We start from the raw sequence: 24,194 nt of genomic DNA, 5'->3' as shown, positions 1-24,194 counted from the left end.
TTCTTTCTATTAGAGTTGAGCAACAAAAACCATGAGGCAAAACAGCCCTAAGACACATCAGTTTTCATGTTCTTGAAAGTCCCCTTCACCCCCCAAAAATTATGTTAAAAAACTATAATCCAAAATATACATACAAGCTGCATATATGCAAAGTTGTTGGAGTTTTTTGTTGCCCTTTTTTCTGAGCAAATGACAGATCAGTCCACATTTGTCACAAGTTGCTGCATTGTTGGAAGTGTGTGATTTCAGTAAGAAATCTCATGACCAGTAAAATAGCATGAAGAATCTGAGTGTTCAGAGCTTTAATAACAATAATTATAATAATAATAATCTGCCCAGTATGACACACAAACGCCACAAAATTTCTTTTTCTGCAAAGTTTCTTCTTGTTTAATACAGCCATATGATAGTTAGTGAAAAGTGGGCTTGCTTTCAACGCCCCCACTCCCCGGCCTGCAAATTTTGTTTTCAGGCCGTTGGAAGAGAATAACCGATTGAGGGCACAAAGTTGTTTCTGGAAGACCAGTCAAGGCATCAGCAACTGGCTGGCCAAACCCATGTTCTACAGAAAGATGGTGGTCTCTTCATTACTGGATGCACGGGGTTAAAACATCTAATCCTTTCCCCTGTTTAGGGCTTTATTTTTTCTCTCTTCTTCCATCTCCTGTCTCATTGGAGAGAACCAAATGCCAGGATTCCCCACTTGCAGTGTGCTTTAAGAAGTTAGTGGCAGAGGTTCCTCTCCTCTTTTGAGCAAAGTTCAGATGCCCACTCTGTAGCTTTTAAAGAGAGTAGGGAAGTCTCGGCTGTGGGCGGATCTTGCCCCTTCTTTGCCTGTTCCTCTAGCACGATCTGCAGGTCAAAGATATAGTCGATGACGTGCTGCAAGATTTCCACTTGGCTGACTTTGGGGCCTTGCGGGATCCCGGGCACCTACTTGCGCAGCTTGGAGTAGCAGTCATTCATGTTGTAAAGGAGGTTCTTGGGCTCCTCCTGAGCCGGGCTCTGGTGTTTTGTTTTGGCAAGACTCATCTCATTTTATGGAAGGCCTTTGCAACAGGAGTCACTGGCCGAGGGCCTTCGTTCTGTTGTTCGTTCCCTGGGTGATGGTGAGGCTCTGATCAGAGAGGCAGCACGCAGCTTGCTTCCTAGCAGATCCTGACTGATCTGACAGGGCTGATTCCTTTCATGTCCAGAAGGAGGAGAAACCAGCAGGGATTTGCAGAAGGGCAAGATTTCCTTCATAAAGGCGGGAGAAGCAAGCAAGCAACCTCGAGATACTGCCCCTTGCTTGCCAGCCTGGGTGATTTTCTATTGTGTGCACGCAGAAAATGCTTCTTTTTGCAAAAAAGCCCCATGTATATATTTTAAAAACAGAAATGCTACCTTTGCAGTAGCAGATATTTTCTGATCCTTTCCCCAGTCAGTGTCTTTTCTCTTTCTCTCCTTCTATCTTCTGTACAACTGGAGAGGACCTATGGAATCTATGACGTGTTGCAAGATTTCCATGGCTGACCTTGGTGCTTTGCGTGTTAAGACCCCCATGACCTCCCCAAATAAAGACACAATTTATGCCAAATTTAGTTTAAGGTTATTGGCATAATTTAGGGCAGAATGAAAAATGAAGATAAATGTGCTTGGAATTCTTCAAGTCCAGAATCTGGCTCTTGTGGATCACTTGCTTGCTGATTCCAGTGGTTTCAAATGGTTTCTTTTTCTTTTTTTTCTTTTTATTTCAAAACCCCAAAAAATTATATTACAAACATCAAATTCAAAATCCATATTCATTTTATAATTTAAGCCTATTATATAAATTACCTAAATTAAAATATATCTAAATACTCTAGGCTTCCATTTGTTGTATGTAAATACAACACAATTAACAAATTATATTATAAATGATATTATTGGTTCCCATATACCCCCAACCGCCTTCACCCATGTGTGATCTCAGTATTTTACTTCTTCCATCTTGTGTTGTTAATAATTTAATAATTATTCAATTGATTTTATTATTATTTTCTTACTTACCCCTGCATGTTTTACACATTCTCTATTAATATTTCAATTCCGGAACCATATTTTTTCATGTATTCCTTCACTCCATCCCACTCGCTAATTATTCTCTGATTTGAGTGGCCTCTAATAATTGCTGTCAATTTTGCCGTTTCTACAAACTTGCTGAGTTTGTTTTGCCATTCTAATAGTGATGGGATATTCTGGCAGCTGCTGTTGTGTAAAGGAATAGATTTTTTTTGTCTTTGGGGATGTCATTCGATATTAGGCCGAAAGCTTTCATTAGGTCATATACAGCAGGGCTGGGCATTATAGTAGCCCAAACATACCTAGAAACATAATCAATTACGGTATAACAGAAACATTGCTTCCCAGTACTGGTTTTCTGCAAGGGACCCACCAAATTCATCCCTTTTCTTTTTTTATACTAAGCTTTTCAGAGAGGGACAGGCGAAAGGGTTGCAAAACATGAGTCAAACAGTAGTATGATGCAGCCTTTTTTGCTGTTAGGATCCCCTCTTTTTTGTGTTAATTAATCCCTGAATGAACCTCAGTAATGATTGTGCCTGATAAAGCACTGCATCTTTCTTCCCTTCTTTTGCAGACAGAATGAAAAAACAAATGTTTTTCTTTTTCTTTGTGTTTTTGGATGTGAAAAATAACTTTATTTTCAAGCCCCACTGAGTGAAGAAATAATAACAACTATCGATAGGGATCATACAGACCAGCATTCATATTTGATAAAGCTCTGTTTCAACATTGTCCATTCGAAAAATGACTAGAGGTCTCAGGAGCCTTCCAGTCAATTGGTCCTTTAGTCATCTGCAATCCCCCCCCCCCACAGCAGTATCAATTTTGATATACAAAAGTGCCAAACAGAATATGTTAAGTTTGCAAAATCATATAAAAAGCCTGGAATACAGAAGATCCATTCATATGCAGCTTGTACAGCCATACAGCTTCCAAAACAAGGCGTTTATACCGTTCATAGTCTAGCGCGTGGGACAAAGGAAGATGGCCCACGAGATCCGCCAACTCCCCACTAATCACCGTCTTCAGAATAGACATATACAGTCTTGAAGGGAGCTCCAGTTCCCAGCAGATTAGTTCGAATAAAGTCAGATAGCTCAGGAAATCAATGGGGGGTTTATACGCAGGGAAAAGAGGTAAGTCAAAATCCCTCAGGGTAAACCCAGGAGTAACGCGCGTTGGAACCACATGTCATGGCTCTTGGTCATAGCTGTACCTTGGGGCAGGGCGATAACTCGGGGCTCGTCCATCTGGACGCTGAGGTTCCTGCCCTTCATACCTGTAAGAGGGTCTGGGATGCTGGCCGTAGCCCTCCTCTTCCTCGTACTGTCGAACCGGCCCGCGGGTCTCCCAAGACCATTCTGGTGAGTAAACCCAGAATGAATGAAGAAATAATAAGAACTATCGATAGGGATCATACAGACCAGCATTCATATTTGATAAAATTCTGTTTCAACATTGTCCATTTGAAAGACGACTAGAGGTCTCAGGAGCCCCTGCCACTCGGATCCACTACTCTCCCCTACTGGAAGAGCACTGGTGGTGGGGTGACTCCTCCTGGATCCTGGCGGAGGTCCAAGCAATGGCTTGTCCCACCCTTTACAGGATGGTCCCTGAGAGGCGGACCAAGGCAATGCAAGCCACCACACTCACAACACTCAACACGGTGAATGAGAGCGGCAGGAAAAAGCTGTTTAAATTCTTTCTAGTTCTTTTTTGGGAGAGTGCATGAGATTGTTGTCTTAATTACAAAAAAATCAAATTACAATATCATACAGAAACTTTTTACACACATAATGTTAAAGAAGGTAAAGAAAATATATTCTTTTTTTCCTTTCTTTATTGATAAGCCACTTACAAGTTTTTAAGCTATTGTTATACAAAGTTGCAGGACATGCACAATTTTCCCTCGATAGGGTCTCCTCTTTTCACCGCCCCCCATTTCTTACCTTTTCATTTTTTGCTAAGTGCAAATACTAGATTTCTCTCTCCACCTTTTAAGGCAAGTTAAATGCGACACTGCAAATTGAAAGTCCTTCTTTATATCTCCAGCACAGTATAATCTCAGTCCAGTAATTAAGAATCCTGACACAGCAAAACTCACAGTATCAGCAGCACACATTGTCTTACTTCCAACCTTGTTGTCAGCATGTGTGCTGAGAGTTTGTGTTTTTGTGTGTGTGTGTGTTTGGAGTGAGTGTGCTTTCCTTGTATGGACATTGCAGCCTGCGACTTCCTCTCTTTATTTGCACCTCTAGAGTACCACTCCTACGCACTAAAGAGAATTGCGTGTCGAGGTCCCCAAGCCACCCCCCAAATAACTCACAACGCACACTTAATTTTTGTTTAAGGTTTTTGACATAATTTTGGCCACAACTTTATTTACATACAAAATCGTGAGTGGTTGTTTAGGCATTGGTTAAGACTATCTGTCCCCCCGCCTGGGGACAGAACTGACTTCCGGGCACCACCGAAAGACAGTGTGGGGGAAAGCAAGTCGGGGAGAAATGGAGCTGAGTCACAGACCCACAGTTCTCATCCGCATGCTCCCCAAAGGCTTGCCCTTGCCGGCCCTAGTCCCAATCCAGGGATTGGACGAAAAGATGGCAAGCCCCAGGATTCCTTTAACGGAATTCCCTTTCCGCAGCAACTATGGAGGGGCAGGCCCAGCCTATCCTAACCCCTCCTCCACCAATTTATAACTAATAACTTCCATCACTGGTTCTCTAGACCAAGATAGTTGTTTGCTGGTCCTAAATATTTTACTTTGAACTGTTTCCTTAGTTGTTTTGCAAACTCCTTTCCCCCAAGAATTCTTGTAGCTGCGCCATCGCTATCACCTCTACCAGTTTGTCCCAAATGGGGGGAGGGGCGGGTATTAACATTCCAATTTCTCCTCCATTTTGCCTTGCTAGCCAGTCCCATATCCTTGGCACTCTGTGGTCAAGTTTCTCAATGTGACCTAGATGTGTTCATCTACGTCTGTCGTATGTCCCACTTGGCTACCTGCACCCTGAGCCAAATTAATTGTCTGGTCCCATAGGCTGGCTTAAGATGTGGTTTAAAAAAACTGAGGATTTTGCTCTAGTTTGCTCTAGTTTGAGTTGCCAATCATTCTGGCTCCTTCCTCTTGGTTAAAAGTTGTTTATTTGTTTGGAAACCTGTTATGATGAGAGTTGTAGGGCAAGGAGAAGTAAATGGGGAGCATAAGGAGCCTGGGAAGTCAGACAGCCACGCACACCCGGCATGTTCCAGCCAAAGTGCTCAGTTGCAAACACTTTTTTCTTATATGTTGTCTCTGATCCAAGTGACAGCAGATGGCTGCATAGGAGCTGCTGCAGGATCACACTGGGTTGATGGCCTTTCTGGAATTGCACACTTCCCGGAGGTGGCCAGTGTTCCAAAAGTGGGCACTGGGAGTTCAGTGAAATACTTGCAGGCCACTTCAGAAGTGTCTTGACAGGAGTTCTTTAATAGCAGGGTTTGAGTTGTGTGGATGTACCACCTGATGGCGTGTTTGTAAGACAATCCTGGTGTAGAAAGAGGGAGAAGTGTACATATAGCTGATGTACGTACAGAAACTGTGGGAAAACCTACAAATTATATTTTAAAAAGAACAATAGTCCAATTGCAGTACCAACTGACTGTAGATCTTGACTTGAGGGGTTGAGGTTTGCGCTTCACTCCTGGGTTTAACTTGGGGCTTTTGCCAGTGCATTTCTGAGATTCTTGTTCACAAGAATGGTCAATTTCCACCTGTTGCTTTTCATTAGGAAGGGGAATAGTGAAGAGCAGAATCAGAGCCAGTTGCAGAAGTGTCAGACCATTGAACAAGGCACCAAGATAGGTGAACACCCACAGTATAAACTTTTTAAAAACTTTTTTTACTTTTTAAATTTTTCTTGGTACCACAATACTTTTATTATTACCGCTACCACAATCATTTTGAAGGGAAACCCTTCCAGTCAATTGGTCCTTTAGTCATCTGCAATCCACCCCCGCCACAGCAGTATCAATTTTGATATACAAAAGTGCCAAACACACTGAGAATATGTTAAGTTTGCAAAATCATATAAAAAGCCTGGAATGCAGAAAATATATTCATATGCAGCTTGTACAGCCATACAGCTTCCAATATGTTTGGCATGTCTACTTTCCATTTGCAGCAATGAACATTCATTCCTTTATCATCTGCTCCAATTTAACTGCATCAGCAGCAAACTTTCTGATTCCATTTGACAACTTCTCCACAGCCATTTGGTCCTCATTATGGAGCCAACGGAATGTCTTCTCATTTGTACTAAGCTTTTCATTTGTCAGAATACATCTCTTGTAACTTCAATAATGGAGAGCATTCTGTGGTTACTAATCTTGTCGTACTCCTCTTCATCTCAATATTCCAGCGGTTCTTCACATTCCCCCCCTTTTGAGAAAAGCTCTGGGTCATCCGAAAAATTTACCTGTAAGACAGAAGTCACTGGCTTCTTATGTGGTCTGTCACTGTGTTCTGAGGTGTGCAGCAGGGTGTGAATTGTGGAGGAGATTATACATTTTAGATAGATATTTTCCTTTAGGCTGGATTAGAGTTCCCTTTAGTTTTGATATTTCTCCAGCAAACCCTTTTTTCCTTGTCTTTCATTCAGTTGGAAGTATTGGAGCCAGCCTGTGAAATATATATAGATTTCAAAGCCTTTTCCTCTTAATTTATTAATTTCCCCCTCTAATAACATTTTATATGTTGCCCAATTTCCCTTCATGTTTTTCTTAACACCAAAGGCTTCAATGGGTGAAATGCACCAAGCGGTTGTAGGTTCCAGGAGATATTTATATTTCATCCATGGTTTATATAAGACCTGAGTTGTGTAGCTGCATCTTCTGTTTTGCGCCATAGGCTATATTTAGATGTGGTGATTATTGCTTTGGTTTTCCTGATTATTCTGTTTGGGCTTCTGTCCCCCCCCCCCAATGTTTATTTCACACTACATTACATGTTCTGCCATGGAACTGTGTTTTTTCCATCTTTTACAAAGGAAATGGGGCTGCTGCAGTTGGAAAGATGCCTTACTTGGTCATATGGCACAAATGGTTGGAGCCCCATGGTATTAAAGTTTAAGACTCGCCTGCAAGGAGCACTCTGAATGTTCTGCCATTTGGGTGCAATCAAACAGCAGAATCTGAACTACACATGGGCTGATATCCTGGTATGCACCATTGAATTTTTCTTGAAAAATCTGTGGGCCTGGTGTGACACAATATCAAATTTCATTGGACAACATTGTTTTTCACACATGCATGCTTCTCCCCCCCCCTTAAAATGGAAGCAAATAAATAAAGAAAAGAGGAGGAGGGGAGGTTATCTCTGCTGCTGTTTCCTAACAAATATTCTCAATTGCTAAATCATGGTTTGATTTTTTTGTTAGCTGCTTTGAGCTTTTCAGAAGGAAAGGAGAGGGAAAGTACAACTACCTTTGTTTAGAATGCAGAGTGGAATGGCTGTAGTGAAAGTGATGGCAGGGCTGACAGGTTTCACCATGCTACCTGTCTGTAGTGTTTCTGTAGGCATGTTTGGTGGTCTTTCCCCAGCAGCCATTTTGAATTCCTTTCTGGGATCTTCTAAATGCACAGTGCAGAAACATGTATATTAAGGACAATGAACAGGAGATGAATCTAGGAATTGGGAGGTTAGCAGCAGCAGTAGCAGCAGCAGCAGCAGCAGCACTTCATTTCACAGCTCATTAAATAAGCACGGTGTTTTTTTCTTCCTTTTTTCTCCCAAAATAAGTAAAGATAAGGGAGGAGGGGAAGTTATCTGTGCTCCTGCTGTTGGCCCCCTCAATATTGGGGGGATTGAGCCCCCATGGCCAGGATTCAACACAGATGGGAATGCATTTAATTATATGTGTTTTCCAATAATTATTGTAGCTTCCCCACCGCTATCATCTCCACCAACACAGGTGAGCAACTACACTATAAACTTTTTTTTTTGGTACTAAGCTTTTTGTTTTGTCAGAATGCATCTCTTATAACTTCAATACTGGAAAGCATTCTGTGGTTACCAATCTTGTCGTACTCCTCTTCTTCCTCCTCCTCTTCATCTCAATATTCTAGTGGTTCTTCCTCTCCCACCCCCTTTTGAAAAAAGGTCTGGGTCATCTGAAACATTTACCTGCAAGACAGAAGTCACTGCCTTGTTGTGTGGCCTGTCCTTTTAGCTTTCTCTGTCCCTATGTGCTCTGAGGTGTGCATCCTTAGAAAAGGTTGAGCGCTTTAAGTGAGACAAAAGTTCTTTGATGGCAGGGTGTTTATTGTGGAGGAGATTATACATTTTAGATAGATATTTTCCTTTAGGCTGGATTAGAGTTCCTTTTAGTTTTGATATTTCTCTAGCAAACCCTATTTTCCTTGTCTTTCATTCAGTTGTGTGTATTGGAGCCAGTCTGTCAAATATATATGGGTTTCAAAATTCTTAATTTATTAATTCCCCCCCTCCATAACATTTTATATGTTGCCCAATTTCCCTTCATGTTTTTCTTTTTAATGCCAAAGGCTTCGATGGGTGAAATGCACCAAGGGGTTGTAGGTTCCAGGAGATATTTATATTTTATCCATGATTTAAGGTCTGAGTTGTGTGGCTGCATCTTCTGGTAAGGTGTTGGCGAGGGATTGAATCTGGGTGCAGAAAATCAGAAAGGACACTTGTTTTGAGGGGTTTGGGGATACCTGGCTGCAATATAATGCAGAGACTTTTTTCTTACAGAATATTAGAATGGTTTCCTACCAGAAGGTAAAGAAAAAATATTCTTTTTTCTTTATTAATAAACCACTTATTCGTTTATAAGCTATTGTTATACAAAGTTGCAGGACATGCACAATTTTCCCCCAATAGGGTTTGCTCTTTCCCCCGCCCCCCCTTTCTTATCTTTTCTTTTTTTGCTAAGTGCAAATACTAGATTTCTCTCTCCACCTTTTAAGGCAAGTTAAATGTGACACTGCAAATTTAAATTCATTCTTTATATCTCCAGCACAGAATAATCTCAATCCAGTATTTAACAATCCTGACACAGTAAAACTCACAGTATCAGAAGCACACATTGTCTTACTTCCAATCTTGTAAGCGTGTGTGCTGAGAGTTTGTGTGTAGTTCGTGTGTGTTGGGTGTGAGTGTGCTTTCTTTGTATGGACATTGCTGCCTGCGACTTACTTTCTTTATTTGCACCTCCAGGGGACACCAATCAATCCTAGAGTGCCACTCCTACACACTAAAGAGAATTCTGGAACACTTTTTAAAGCTTCCAGGAACTTTTATCTGTTTCTTAAAGAACATTTTCCTAACACCCCTTCTCATTCGAACAGAAACAATACAGCATTATAAACATATACAAAAGTATTCACACATCATACAACACAATTCCCAACTTTATAAACAGTTGTGCATTTTGTTGCTTTCAATTATTGTCTTTCTTTCACTTAACAAAAATCTTCCATCACTGGATCTCTTGACCAAGATAGTTCTTTGCTGGTCCTAAATATTTTACTTTGAACTATTTCCTTAATTGTTTTGCAAACTCCTTTCCCCCAAGAATTCTTGTAGCTGCCCCATCGCTATCGCCCCCACCAGTTTGTCCCAAATTGGGGGGGGGGGTAATTAACATTCCAATTTCTTCTCCATTTTGCCTTGCTAGCCATTCACATTTCCTTGGCTCTTTGCGGTCAAATTCGTCAATGTAACCTAAATGTGTCCCACTCATCAAATGTAACCTAAATGTGTCCCAAACATCAAATTCAAAATCCATACTCATTTTCTAACACAAGCCTATTACATAGATTACCTAAATTAAAATATATCTAATTGCACTAGGCTTCCCTTTGCTGTATGTAAATCCAATGCAATTAACAGATTATATTATAAATGATATTATAGGTTCCCATATACCCCCCACTTCACCCCCAAAAAAGTTGCTAAAAAACTATATTCCAAAATATACATACAAGCTGCATATATGCAAAGTTGTTGTTTTTTTGTTGCCCTTATTTCTGACCAAACGACAGATCAGTCCACATTTGTCACAAGCTGTTGCAATGTTGGAAGTGTGTGATTTGAGTAAGAAATCTCCTGACCAGTAAATTAGCATGAAGAATCTGAGTGTTCAGAGCTTTAAAAATAATAATAATAATTTTGAGGGATTCAGTCTGCTTGGAGAAAAGGAATGAGAAAGTACATGAAGATTGCGAAAAAACTTGGAATGTGTCATAATGCAAAGTACTAATATTGCCGTAGTAAAACAAGCCAAGCTAAGAAGAGTCACTCAGAATATTCAGGATTGAACCACACACCATTGGTGGGACATCTTTTCAGGATAGAGCTCTACCATGACCAACATTTTAAATTTGGCTTGGCACCCTGTGATTATACTGGATTTTGGTGTATTGATGTTGCTTATATTAGTGTGTATTTTCTACGTTAAAGTTAAACATTTGTATGGGGAAAAGGTATAGGTTTTTTTCCTCAGAGAGGGAAGGAGGAAGAGATTAGCTAAGCATGGAAGAGGTAACCGTGTTGGACCAAGGGGTGGAGTTTATGGGCAATCTATCCGGAAGACATTTGTATTTCGAGGAGTTAGTGGTCTGACATGGTTACCCTTCCTGCCTTCTCTTTCTTCTCCCTCTCGATCTCCTGAGCCGTGTAGTTCGGATGCCCGCTCTGCAGCTTTTATTTTATTTTATATTAATGATTTTTATTAAAATTTACAATCACCAACCAACCCCCACCAACCACCACCAAAACATCACATCTTGTTACATGTATCCTACTTTGTGTTTCATAAATCCATTAGCTTCCGTCCTTCCCTTCCACCAGTTTTCCTATTCTATTCTATAGTTTACAGATTCTTTAATTATAAATTATACCATGACATGAGATTTATTGCAATCCTTCCAATGTTTTCAGATTTGTACAATTTTCACTTACATAAACCATAAATTCACTCCATTCTTTTTGGTGCTTTGTCTCCTCCTGATTGCGAATTCTGTGTGTCAATTTAGCCATCTCAGCATACTCAACCAACTTTATCTGCCATTCTCTTATCGTCGTCATCTCCTGTTGCTTCCACTTTTGAGCTATCAAAGCTCTGGCTGCAGTTGTTGCATATAAATATAATCTTTGATTTATCTTTTTAATCCCTTCTCCCACCAAACCTCGCAAAAATTCTTCCGGTTTTTTGGGAAAACTGTACTTAAACATCTTTTTTAACTCGTTGTAAACCTCATCCCAAAATTCTTTTATTTTATTGCAAGACCGCCACATATGATAGAAATCGCCGTCTTTTTCCTTGCACTTCCAGCAGGTTTTACTACTTGTTCAATACATTTTTGCCAATTTGGTGGGAGTGAGATACCAATAATAAACCATCTTCTTAACATTTTCTTTTAAGGCAGAACAAGCAGTGAATTTTATGCTCTCATTCCAGAGTTTGGCCCATACATCATATTCTATGTTATGTCCTAAATCAATAGCCCATTTTATCATAGCCTCTTTTATGAATTTATGTTTTGTGTTCCATTCTAGTAAGAGATTGTACATTTTTTATAATAGCTTGGATTTACTCTCTAAAATATCTATTTGAAATTTCGATTTTTTAATCCTCAAATCCTATTTTTTTATCCTCTTTAAAGACATCATTGACTTGATGGTATTGCAACCATCCTGTCAATTTTTCAGCAATACACTCATAGGGCTTTAATTTCCAACCTTTTTCGGCCTTCATCAAAATTTCCTCATATGCATCCCCTCTCCCTAGTATGTTCATTTTTTTAACTGTTAATATATCAATTGGTGACAGCCACCACGGTGTTTTCCTTTCCAACAAATTCTTGTTTCTTTCCCAGACTTCAAATAAGGCACCTCTTATCACATGATTTGTAAACCCGTTATGCACTTTCCCCTTACCACACCAAAGATAAGAGTGCCATCCATATCTATTGTTGAACCCCTCCAAATCTAACAAGTCTAGGTTCTCCTGAGTTATCCAGTCCTTTGTCCAACAGAAACCTGGCTTTTAAAGAGAGTAGGGAAGTCTCAGCTGTGGGCGGATCTTGCCCCTTCTTTGCCTGTTCTTCTAGCACGATCTGCAGGTCAAAGATATAGTCGATGACGTGCTGCAAGATTTCCACTTGGCTGACTTTGGGGCCTTGCGGGATCCTGGGCACCTCCTTGCGCAGCTTGGAGTAGCAGTCATTCATGTTGTAAAGGAGGTTCTTGGGCTCCTCCTGAGCCGGGCTCTGGTGTTTTGTTTTGGCAAGACTCATCTCATTTTATGGAAGGCCTTTGCAACAGGAGTCACTGGCCGAGGGCCTTCGTTCTGTTGTTCGTTCCCTGGGTGATGGTGAGGCTCGGATCAGAGAGGCAGCACACAGCTTGCTTCCTAGCAGCTCCTGACTGATCTGACGGGACTGATTCCGTTCATGGCCATGTAGGAGGGGAAACCAGCAGGGATTTGCAGAAGGGCAAGATTTCCTTCCTTAAGGCGGGAGAAGCAAGCAAGAAACCTCGAGAGAGAGAGATCAATACTGCCCCTTGCTTGCCAGCCTGGTTGATTCTCTTGGTCCAACACGGTTACCTCTTCCATGCTTTGCTTTTCATTCTGTCTGCTTCATCAACCCTAGGACACACAGAAATGGAGAAGAAGTGCTAACTGCCCACTATTGAGTTCCTGAAGGGCATCGGGACTACGGTGACCAGGTTTCAGGAGTTGAAAAGGCGGCGGACACTGCTGGGAATCTCTCATAATTTACACTCAGAAAAATTCATTTCCGAAGGATACCATGGAGAAATGCAAAGGGCTACCGATAGAGAACTTTGGCTCTGACCTCCGTTACTGGCAAGTAGGCAAGCGTGGTGTTAGGAGCCAGTGTTGAGAGTGTGGTTGCTTGCATTGCCTTCTTCCACCTGTCAGTGACCAGGAGAGGGTGGGAACGAACCACCCCCAAACCGAGGTGCAGCAGAATGAGGGATTACACTTTGCCAAGGAGAGACAAGACAAACCATTCCTTGGACATTCCTTTGGAGGAAAATGGGCTGAGTTCTGGGATTCATCAGGTGGCAGCTGCCATGTCGCCAGATTCCCCCTGTCCTCCACACTCTGCCGGTCCATGTGGCCATTTGCAGAGGGCTGATTTCCACAGTCCCCCACCATCACGCCCCCCCTTCCTCCATGCTAGAGAAATATAATTGCAGGAGTTCCCAGTTTCTGTACATACATCAGTAATATGTACGCTTCAGTCGTTTCCTACACCAAAACGGATTCTCTTTCAAACACGCCATCAGGTGGTACAGGAATACAGCTCACACCCGCCCTTAATGAACCTTTCAGCTAATTCAATCACTCTACTTTTTCCACGATCTGCATGTTCTTTTCACTCATTTTCTACAACTAGATGAAATCTGTGCTACTCTCGCATCAATAGGAGCCCCACAACCACCACCCAGTCCCTTCAAATATTATATATAATATTTTATATATATATATGATTAATCTGTATATCTATATATCTAGCAGGATATCCTTTCCCCTCTTTTCTGCAGCAAGTTTCAACAAGGCACCAACATAGGTGAACACCCACACTACAAACTTTTTTTTGTACTAAGCTTTTCATTCTGTCAGAATGCATCTCTTGTAACTTCAATAATAGAAAGCATTCTGCGGTTACCAATCTTGTCGTACTCCTCTTCTTTCTCCTCCTCTTCATCTCAATATTCCAGCGGTTCTTCCTCTGCCCCCCTTTTGAGAAAAGGTTTGGGTCATCCGAAAAATTTATCTGCAAGACAGAAGTCACTGGCTTGTTGTGCGGCCTGTCCTTTTAGCTTCCTCTGTCCCTATGTGTTCTGAGGTGTGCATACTCAGAAAAGGTTGAGCGCTTTAAGTGAGACAAAAGTTCTTTGACGACAGGATGTGAATTGTGGAGGAGATTATACATTTTAGATAGATATTTTCTTTTAGGCTGGATTAGATTTCCCTTTAGTTTTGATATTTCTCCAGCAAACCCAAAACCAGCGGCAGAAGCAGGACAAGACGGAGGAGCTAGCTCTTTGCTCCTTTCACTTCTCTCCTCTTGCAGAGAGAATCTCTTGCTGGCTGATTCCAGTGGCTGCAAATGGTTTCATTGTACCTCCTGAAGAAGGCATTCCAGGCTGAGAAGAATGCAAATTCACCCTCAGCAAATGTGGAGTGGTTGAAGTAACTGAAAAGTTCAGTTCTGGCAGTGTTTGAGTTGTGTGGCTGCAGCTATCTGATGGGGTGTTTGCGAGGGATTCAGTCAGCTTGGAGAAAAGGAATGAGAAAGTACATGAAGATTATGGAAAAACTTGGAATGTGTCAGAATGCAAAGTACAAGCTAAGAAGAGTCACTCAGGATACTCAGGATTGAACCACACACCATTGGTGGGACATCTTTTCAGCATAGAATCCTACCATGACCAACATTTTAAATTTGGCTTGGCACCCTGTGATAATACTGGTTTTTTGGTATTTTGATGTTGCTTATATTAGTGTATATTTTATATGTTAAAGTTAAACATTTGTATGGGGAAAAGGTATAGGATTTTTTACTCAGAGAAGGAAGGAGGAACAGATTAGCTAAGCATGGAAGAGGTAACCATGTTGGACCAAGGGGTGGAGTTTATGGGCAATCTATCCGGAAGACATTTGTATTTCGAGGAGTTAGTGGTCTGACATGGTTACCCTTCCTGCCTTCTCTTCCTTCTCCCTCTCGATCTCCTGAGCCGTGTATCAGGAGATTTTTAATGCTGGATGTTTTTAGATATGCTGTAAGCCCCCCCAGAGTCCCTTGGGAAAGCCAGCCAAATGGGTGGGATATAAAGATGTTGATGATCATTTATTTATACATATACCTGATGTGCATACAGAAACTGTGCAAAAACTTGCAATGTTTATATTTTAAAAGGTGAATACTACAATCACAGTTGCAAACCCTTTCTTTTTGCATGGTGCCTAGTCACTGATCTAAGTGACAGCGGACTTCTGTATAGGAACTACTGCTGGATCATACTAGGTTGATGGCATTCACTGTGCCATCAACCCACTATTTAAAAAAAACAAAAAGATCCCCCCAATGTTGGGTGGAATTTAGTTCACAAGAATGGTCAATTTCAATCCGGTGATTTTCATAAAGGGAATAGTGAAGAGAGAAATGAGAGCCAGTTTCAGCCTTGTCATTGAAGAAGGCACCTACATAGGTGAACAGCCACATCCACACCACAAACGTCAGTGATTTCACTAAAAACAATTTTAAAAGGAGCCCCAAGATATGGCCATGGCTGTTGGAAAAGTTACAAGTCACTGCACATTGTCTTTGTCATTGTCTTTTGTTAGCCATCTGTTATCAGGCCATCAGCTACAGGGTCATACAATGAAAATATTTTTCTATGCTCCTATATTGGGACAAAAAAAAGAGAGGCACTAGCGGGTTTTTTAAACAAACTAAACAGCTAATATTATAGTCCCTTGGTAAAACCAAGTCACCCCATGATTTCTTAGACTAAAAAAGCACTAGAAATCAACATTTGTAAGGGCAGTACAGAATTGACGAAGTGTGAAGCCTGGAGCACTTACAAGTGGCGCACACAAAATGTAAGCTACAAAGAGCAACGTGAAGGTGTTTCCATGCAATGGCTACCTTTGTACCGCAAGGTATAATGTGCATATTGGTTGGCATTCCAAACCATTCTTCTACGGCATGGCCAAGTTTAAAAAACCACCACCACCAAGCCAGCAGCACCTCCTGTATGGCAATTATGTGTGCCAACACTCACGATCCCATTTCTCAGAAGCAGTCATTTGATGAATACAATGCAAAGTCTCTGAGGTTTATGAGGCTCGTGCTGATCCACTGCCTAGGCTTTAAGTTGCACCTCACTGAGCGGCAGCCTATGTAGTTTTCTGCCTTGTTTCCCCTCCTAGACAGCATGGAAACCATGTGATTCAGCTTCAACTGGATGACAGAGTAGTGGAATTCCCTCTCCTTCTTCAGCTTGCGGAAATCGTCTGCCCTGTGGTTGGCAGCATAGTCTATGGACCTCAGGGATGTCAGCGCGCCCATAGAGCTTGCCCAGGAACAATGGGAAGACAGTGAAGAAAGCAACCGAGCGCTAGATGAAGTTGAAGTGGCCTTCCTAGAATTGGGAGATACTTCTTCCGATAGCAGCCTCTGACTGTAGGTTTCCTCTTCACACTGGGGTTGTAGTGTGGACGTTTGCTGAGGGGTCAGGAGGTTGGGAAGAAGGAGGTGGGAGGCTGTCCCCAATCTGAGAATAGGACAGCGCTTCCTTCTCTCCTTCTTCCTACCTCCTACCTCCTTCTTCACCCCCCCCAATAACATGCATTTCCCTCCACCGCCTTTCCCAGTCATTTTGATATTTCTCCAGGAAACCCCATTTTTCTTGTCTTTCATTCAGTTGGAAGTATTGGAGGTAGTCTGCCAAATATATATGGATTTCAAAGTTCTTAATTTATTAATTTTCATTAGATTCTGCAAATCATTAGATTCTGAAAATAGCAGGAGCATGAAGAATTTATTTTCTCTGTTTCCGTTTCCAGCAATCTATAAATAAGGACATTCAATGAACCACCTCAAGAAGTCATTCAAATAAGTTTGCAGGCTGCATGCAGTTCCATGCTTTCTCTTGTTACTGTTTTTCTTTTTTTAAAAAATAATAATATCACAGAGCCCAAGAGAGAGTCTCAAGGAGGAAGTATCTCTTTGCTTCAGTTTCACGTTGACTCCTGAGTTGTTTGGTTCACACAAGTGCTTGTTCCAACGGCGGCTGCTTCACACTGCAGATCTGGAAGATGGGATTTTGCTGTGCAACGCTTTCGTGGAAAGGTCACTTACTGGCAACATTCACTGGGCATTGAGAGAGATAAAAAGCTGCAATCCAGTGACTGCCTCAACGGTACACGGGGGGGGGGGGGACCCTGCCACGGACCTGCACTGGATGCCACCATGCGGGGGAGAGGGAGAAAAAGGACAGAGCCATAGCACTCTGACTGGGGATCCTTGCCCAAAGGAATACGAGATGCCAAACGGCACCCACATCCAATGTCTAGGTTGACATTCACCAAGTACATCTTTCTGCATGCAAGCATCCTTGGATCCTGGCTTGTAGCTTTTCTGGCTAGTCCTTTATTTAGATATAGTGTGTGACTATGGGGTTTTTTTTTTGGGGGGGTGAGGCTGTTCCTCTTTTCTTTTCCCATGTGAAGTACAAAAAATATATTTAACCATTCCCCCCCTAAATACATGTTGAAGTAGAATCGATAACTGGTTAGCGTATGTACAAAATCTTTACAGAATTATTCTATCTTGTAGCTTTAAAAAAATATAAATATGGATATTGTTCAAGACAGCAGGTGTCTCATTAATATTTTAATAAAGGCTTGATTATTGTATATTCTTCATTATTTTAACGACTGTCAGGTGCTCAGAGGGGGGAGGGGGGCAAGACTCCTTCAGCAGGCACAGCTTGAGTTTATTTATAATTAGCTACTGACCTCCCTCGTAGCACCTGCTGCCAGTCTCTTCTGCATCTTGCTTGGCCACCAGAATCCAATGTATTCCAAACAGATTTAAACTGTGATCTCCGGGAGAAGACGAAGAAGAAAAAGAAATCTTTCCGTACTGTTTATTCCCCCCCCCATACCCCAACATTAATTAAATAATAATAATTTAATCCTCCCTCAATTCTTTTTTTTAAAAAAAAAGTTAAAAGAGGTTTCTGATTAAATAATTATGAGAAGAAAAGGTTTGATGCAGCCGTATCTGGAAGGGTCAGAGCGAAGATGCTGGTGCGGGAGGTCGGCTGGTCCCAGTGGCTGATGGAGGTTCTGCTCCCTTTCTGCTGCTAAGCACGAAGTCCGTGGGGAGGCTCTCCAGAAGGCACTTGAGCTGTTCCTGCCCTAGCTTGATCTTGTTGTCCAGCTCGCGCTGTTCCAGATTTCATCTTCAAGAAATGCTGGTAACCTCAGAGCTGCTCCCCCGAGAGGTAATTGCATAGGATGTCCAAGACCACGTGCTCTCGCCTGTCCAGGTTCTCCTTCAGCTCACGGGCGTCTTCATGCTGGCCAGCCAGCATCTTCCGCTTCTTGTTTAGAGAGCTCCATTCTTGGTTATCCACATCCTCACTGTCGCATGTCCCGCTCCGCTACCTCTGGCGTGTGTCTCTTGCAGCTGATAGTGGCTGTCATTTGCTTCCTCATAACAACAGCCCAATGGGGGATGTTGGCCCCCTCAATATTAGGAGGATTGAGCCCCCATGGCCAGGATTCAACCCAGAGGGGAATGCATTTTATTATCTGTGTTTTCCAATAATTCTTGTAGCTTCCCCACCGCTATTGTCTCTACCAGTTTGCCCCAGATTTGGAAGGGGGAGGGTAATTTATTATATACTTAATTTGCTTTCAGACTGAACTTCAAATGTGCAAAAGCATATACTCTGACAGCACCAGAAAAAAAGGTTAACAGTATTTACCTGATTAGTCACATTGTGTTAAACACAATGAACTTCACAGAAAACAGAACATGGAATCTAGAAGCATCCTAAGTTATATGCTAGCACTTGATTGTAGTACTCTGACTCAACAAAAGAAATAGAAATCCAACATAGTCATCACAATTAATTTACTAGTCTCTTCAAGACTGTATTTTCTTTCCAGTGTTTTGGTCTCCTGCTATATATGTAGAAATAAACCTTTGGGTAATTAAATTTACAGAAAGCCAAAGCCAAATAAAAATTAGTTATTCTGGGGGAAAATTGGGGGCTTATAAAAAATAAGATTTTGTACATAGCTTCCCCACTGCTATCGTTCCCACCAGTTTGCCCCAGATTTGGAGGGAGGGTATTAACATTCCAATTTCTCCTCCATCTTTCTTCCTCTTCCCCCCCTTTTGAGAAAAGGTCTGGGTCATCCGAAACATTTACTTGCAAGACAGAAGTCACTGGGCTGTCCTTTTAGCTTCCGCTGTCCCTTTGTGTTCTGAGGTGTGCATACCCAGAAAAGGTTGAGTGCTTTAAGTGAGAGAGAAGTTCTTTGATGGCAGGATGTGAGTTGTGGAGGAGATTATACATTGAATGGTTTTGCGCCGTTGGCTGTATTTAGAAGTATTGATTATTGTTTTGGTTTTCCTGATTATTCTGTTAGGGCTTCTGTCCACCCCCCCCCCAAAGTTTCTTTCACACTACATAACCTGTTCTGCCACGGAACTGTGTTTTATTCCATCTTTTACAAAGGAAATGGGGCTGCTGCAGTTGGAAAAATGCCTTACTTGGTTATATGGCACAAATGGTTGAAGCCCCATGGTATTTAAGTTTAAGACACGCCTGCAAGGAGCACTCTGAATTTTCTGCCATTTGGAGGCAATCAAGTTGCAAAAAGTTTTAGCTTTTTCTGTCTCTATGTGTTCTGAGGTGTGCATCCTCAGAAAAGGTTGAGCGTTTTAAGTGAAACAAAAATTATTTGATGGCAGAGTGTTAATCGTGGAGGAGATTATACATTTAAGATAGATATTTTCCTTTAGGCTCGATTAGAGTTCCCTTTAGTTTTGATATTTCTCCAGCAAACCCTATTTTCCTTGTCTTTCATTCAGTTGGAAGTATTGGAGCCAGCCTGTCAAATATATATGGATTTCAAAGTCTTTTCCTCTTAATTTATTAATTTCCCCCTCTAATAACATTTTATATGTTGCCCAAATTCCCTTCATGTTTTTCTTCTTAACACCAAAGGCTTCGATGGGTGAAATGCACCAAGAGGTTGTAGGTTCCAGGAGATATTTATATTTCATCCATGGTTTATATAAGACCTGAGTTGTGAAGCTGCATCTTCTGTTTTGTGCTATAGGCTGTATTTAGATGTGGTGATTTTTGCGTTGGTTTTCCTGATTATTCTGTTGGGCTTCTGTTATTTTTTCCAATGTTTCTTTCACACTACATTACCTGTTCTGCCATGGAACTGTGTTTTTTCCATCTTTTACAAAGGAAATGGGGCTGCTGCAGTTGGAAAGATGACTTACTTGGTCATATGGCACAAATTGTTGGAGCCCCATGGTATTAAAGTTTAAGACACGCCTGCAAGGAGCACTCTGAGTGTTCTGCCATTGGGGGGCAATCAAGCTGCAGAATCTGAATGACACACGGGCTGATAGCCTGCTATGCACCATTGAATTTTTCTTGATGTGATACAATATCAAATTTCATTGGACAACATTTTTTTTCACACATGCATGCTTCTCTCCCCCCTTAAAATGGAAGGAAATAAATAAAGATAAGAGGAGGAGGGGAGGTTATCTCTGCTGCTGCTTTCCTAACAAATATTCTCAATTGCTAAATCATGGTTTGATTTTTTGTTAGCTGCTTTGAGCTTTTCAGAAGGAAAGGAGAGGGAAAGTACAACTACCTTTGTTTAGAATGCGGAGTGGGACAGCTGAAGTGAAAGTGATGGTGGGGCTGACAGGTTTCACCATGCTACCTGTCTGTAGTGTTTCTGTAGGCATGTTTGGTGTCCTTCCACTTCTGTTGCATGTCCCGCTTGGCTACCTATGGCGTGTGTCTCTTGCAGCTGATGGTGGCTGTCATTTGCATCCCCATAACAGTAACCCAAAGGGGGATGTTGGTCCCCTCAATATTGGATGGATTGAACCTCCATGGCCAGGATTCAACCCAGAGGGGAATGCATTTTATTATCTGTGTTTTCCAATAATTCTATTTTTATTTTTTTAAAAAACCATTATTTTATTTTCAATGCAAAATCATTGTATAAACTAGCATTTTTAAGATCAAAACCTTTAAAAAAAGCATTGAAGGTACCATTATAAAAAGAGTACTAACAGAATTTAAATAAACCCATGTCAGCATTTTAGTTGATTAGGTTAATATTTCATATACTGTAGCTAAACCTACTAAATAACTTATACCATGAGATGAATACATGAGATGAAGAACTGCAATCTCAACAAGCAGTCTCATGAGAGACCTATGCTTTTGTAACAAAATTACAAATATTAAATCTAAAATAATACGTTATAAACAAGAAGGAAAAACAAAACATACAAAAAAGAAAGAAAAACAAAATAAAAAACAAGACAAAAAAGCATACATCTCCAAATAAAACTATATCATCATTCTAATCTAATCAATACATACATATACACATATTGACTTCCTTCCTTTGTTCTAAGATCTCAAAATTTTTACTCTAACTGTATTGCTATGTCTAATGTAGATTACTTCCATCTTTGTACTTTAACCCTGTAAAGCATCATTCATTACATACCGATATGCTTACTCCAGAACAGTGTGTTTTCATATACTCTTTAGCACATCCCCATTCTTTTAATAATTTCTGGTCAGATTGTCCCCTTATGAATGCTGTGTGTCTTGCCAGATTTATATATTCACAAAATTTAATTTGCCATTCTTTCATTGATGGAATTTTTCTCCCTTTCCAGTTTTTTGCTCTAAGCATCCTGGCAGCTGTCGTTGCATAAAGGAATACTTTCCTTTGATTGTTGGGAATATCGTTTGTGATTATACCTAAAAGGAATGTCTCCGGTTTTTGACTGAAAGATATTTTAAACATCTTTTTGATTTCTTCATAAATTTCACTCCAGAATTGTTTAATAGGTTGGCATTCCCACCACATGTGAAACGTTGTTCCTATTTCTTTTTTGCATCTCCAACAGGTATTTGATTTTAATTTGTAAATTTTAGCCAATTTTACCAGAGTTAAGTACCATTGGTACACCATTTTCATGAAATTTTCTCTGATTGTATAACATGCTGTAAATTTAATATCCCATTTCCATAATATCTCCCATTGGTCCAGCCAAATTACGTATCCTATATCACACGCCCATTTAGTCATAACTTGTTTTACTTCTTCATCCTTTAACTCCAATTCTATTTTTTTTTAAATAAATTTTTATTAAAATTTTTCCATAAAAAACACTAAACAAATCCATTTACATATCACATGTTTTGCCTTATTTGGACCTCCCTCAACTTCTCTGACAATCGTTCGTAGTTCAAATCCTATCTTCACATTCCTTAGTTTTGATATTGCCATTAAATATTGTATTTCTGTCCTTGCTTGCCTTTTGACAATACTCCTTCTATTTTCACAAAGCTTCTTTAAAACACACTAGCGTTGTACAGTCCTCACATATATTTTTCAAATACTCCGTAAATTTCCCCCAGTCCTCAAAAAACCTGTAGTCCTTTTGGTATCTAATTTTCCCAGTTAATTTGTCCTATTCTGCGTAATCTGTTAGTTTTATCCTCCATTTATCAGAACCTCTTCTTGTTTCCACCTCTGGGCCAACAGTGTCCTTGCTGCATCCTTTAACTCCAATTCTAATAATAAATTATACGTTTTGGATATATTCTTTTTTGAGTTTTGTAATAATATTTTTTGTAATTTCATTCTTCTTTTTCAAATCCTATTTCTTTATCCTGATTGAATATTTGGGCAATTTGGTGATATTGCAACCATGTGGTGCAGTATTGGGTCATCTTTTCATAATATAATAATAATAATAATAATAATTTATTATTTATACCCCGCCCATCTGGCTGAGTTTCCCCAGCCACTCTGGGCGGCTCCCAATCAGTGTTAAAAACAGTACAGCATTACATATTAAAAACTTCCCTGAACAGGGCTGCCTTAAGATGTCTTCTGAATGTCAGGTAATTCTTTATCTCTTTGACATCTGATGGGAGGGCGTTCCACAGGGCGGGTGCCACTACCGAGAAGGCCCTCTGTCTGGTTCCCTGTAGCCTCACTTCTCGCAATGAGGGAACCGCCAGAAGGCCCTCGGCGCTGGATCTCAGTGTCCGGGCTGAACGATGGGGGTGGAGACGCTCCTTCAGGTATACAGGACCGAGGCCGTTTAGGGCTTTAAAGGTCAGCACCAACACTTTGAATCGTGCTCGGAAACGTACTGGGAGCCAGTGCAGCTCTCTCAGAACCGGTGTTATGTGGTCCCGGCGGCCGCTCCCAGTCACCAGTCTAGCTGCCGCATTCTGGATTAATTGCAGTTTCCGGGTCACCTTCAAAGGTAGCCCCACGTAGAGCGTGTTGCAGTAGTCCAAGCGTGAGATAACCAGAGCATGCACCACTCTGGCGAGACAGTCCGCGGGGAGGTAGGGTCTTAGCCTGCGTACCAGGTGGAGCTGGTAGACAGCTGCCCTGGACACAGAGTTAACCTGCGCCTCCATGGACAGCTGTGAGTCCAAAATGACTCCCAGGCTGCGCACCTGGTCCTTCAGGGGCACAGTTACCCCATTCAGAACCAGAGAATCCTCCACACCTGCCCGCCTCCTGTCCCCCAAAAACAGTACTTCTGTCTTGTCAGGATTCAACCTCAATCTGTTAGCCGCCATCCAACCTCCAACCGCCTCCAGGCACTCACACAGGACCTTCACCGCCTTCACTGGTTCTGATTTAAAGGAGAGGTAGAGCTGGGTGTCATCTGCATACTGATGAACACCCAGTCCAAACCCCCTGATGATCTCTCCCAGCGGCTTCATATAGATATTAAAAAGCATGGGGGAGAGGACAGAACCCTGAGGCACCCCACAAGTGAGAGCCCAGGGGTCTGAACACTCATCCCCCACCACCACTTTCTGGACACGGCCCAGGAGGAAGGAGCGGAACCACTGTATGACAGTGCCCCCAGCTCCCAGCCCCTCTAGACGGTCCAGAAGGATGTTATGGTCGATGGTGTCAAAGGCCGCTGAGAGATCCAGCAGAACTAGGAAACAGTTCTCACCTTTGTCCCTAGCCCGCCGGAGATCATCAACCAGCGCGACCAAGGCAGTTTCAGTCCCATGGTGAGGCCTGAATCCCGATTGGAAGGGATCCAAATGGTCCGTTTCCTCCAGGCGTGCTTGGAGTTGTTCAGCCACCACCCGCTCAATCACCTTGCCCAAGAATGGCAGATTTGAGACTGAGCGATAGTTGGCCAAATTGGCCGGGTCTAAAGATGTTTTTTTAAGAAGCGGTTTAATGACCGCCTCTTTCAGCGGGTCTGGGAAGGCTCCCTCACAGAGGGAAGCATTCACCACCCCGCAAAGCCCATCG

At 41.6% G+C, this 24,194-nt stretch overlaps 1 protein-coding gene and 1 pseudogene across 9 annotated transcripts in view; one reads left to right on the top strand and one right to left on the bottom strand.

The window, feature by feature from the left end:
- The window catches only part of LOC309362013 (putative G-protein coupled receptor 34), a 302,268-nt gene that overhangs the window by 85,175 nt on the left and 192,899 nt on the right, over nucleotides 1-24,194 (top strand). The window lies entirely within an intron of this gene.
- LOC309362040 (DNA-binding protein inhibitor ID-3-A-like) lies at nucleotides 653-1,190 on the bottom strand (annotated as a pseudogene). Its single transcript has 2 exons — nucleotides 1,079-1,190; nucleotides 653-1,005 (listed from the first exon to the last, which is right to left on the bottom strand). The product of its transcript is annotated as a DNA-binding protein inhibitor ID-3-A-like (transcript).

Source organism: Podarcis melisellensis, assembly GCF_964234715.1.
Source record: "Podarcis melisellensis genome assembly, chromosome: Z".
Classification (NCBI taxonomy): Eukaryota; Metazoa; Chordata; class Lepidosauria; order Squamata; family Lacertidae; genus Podarcis; species Podarcis melisellensis.
This window is presented reverse-complemented; position numbering and strand designations above follow the sequence as displayed.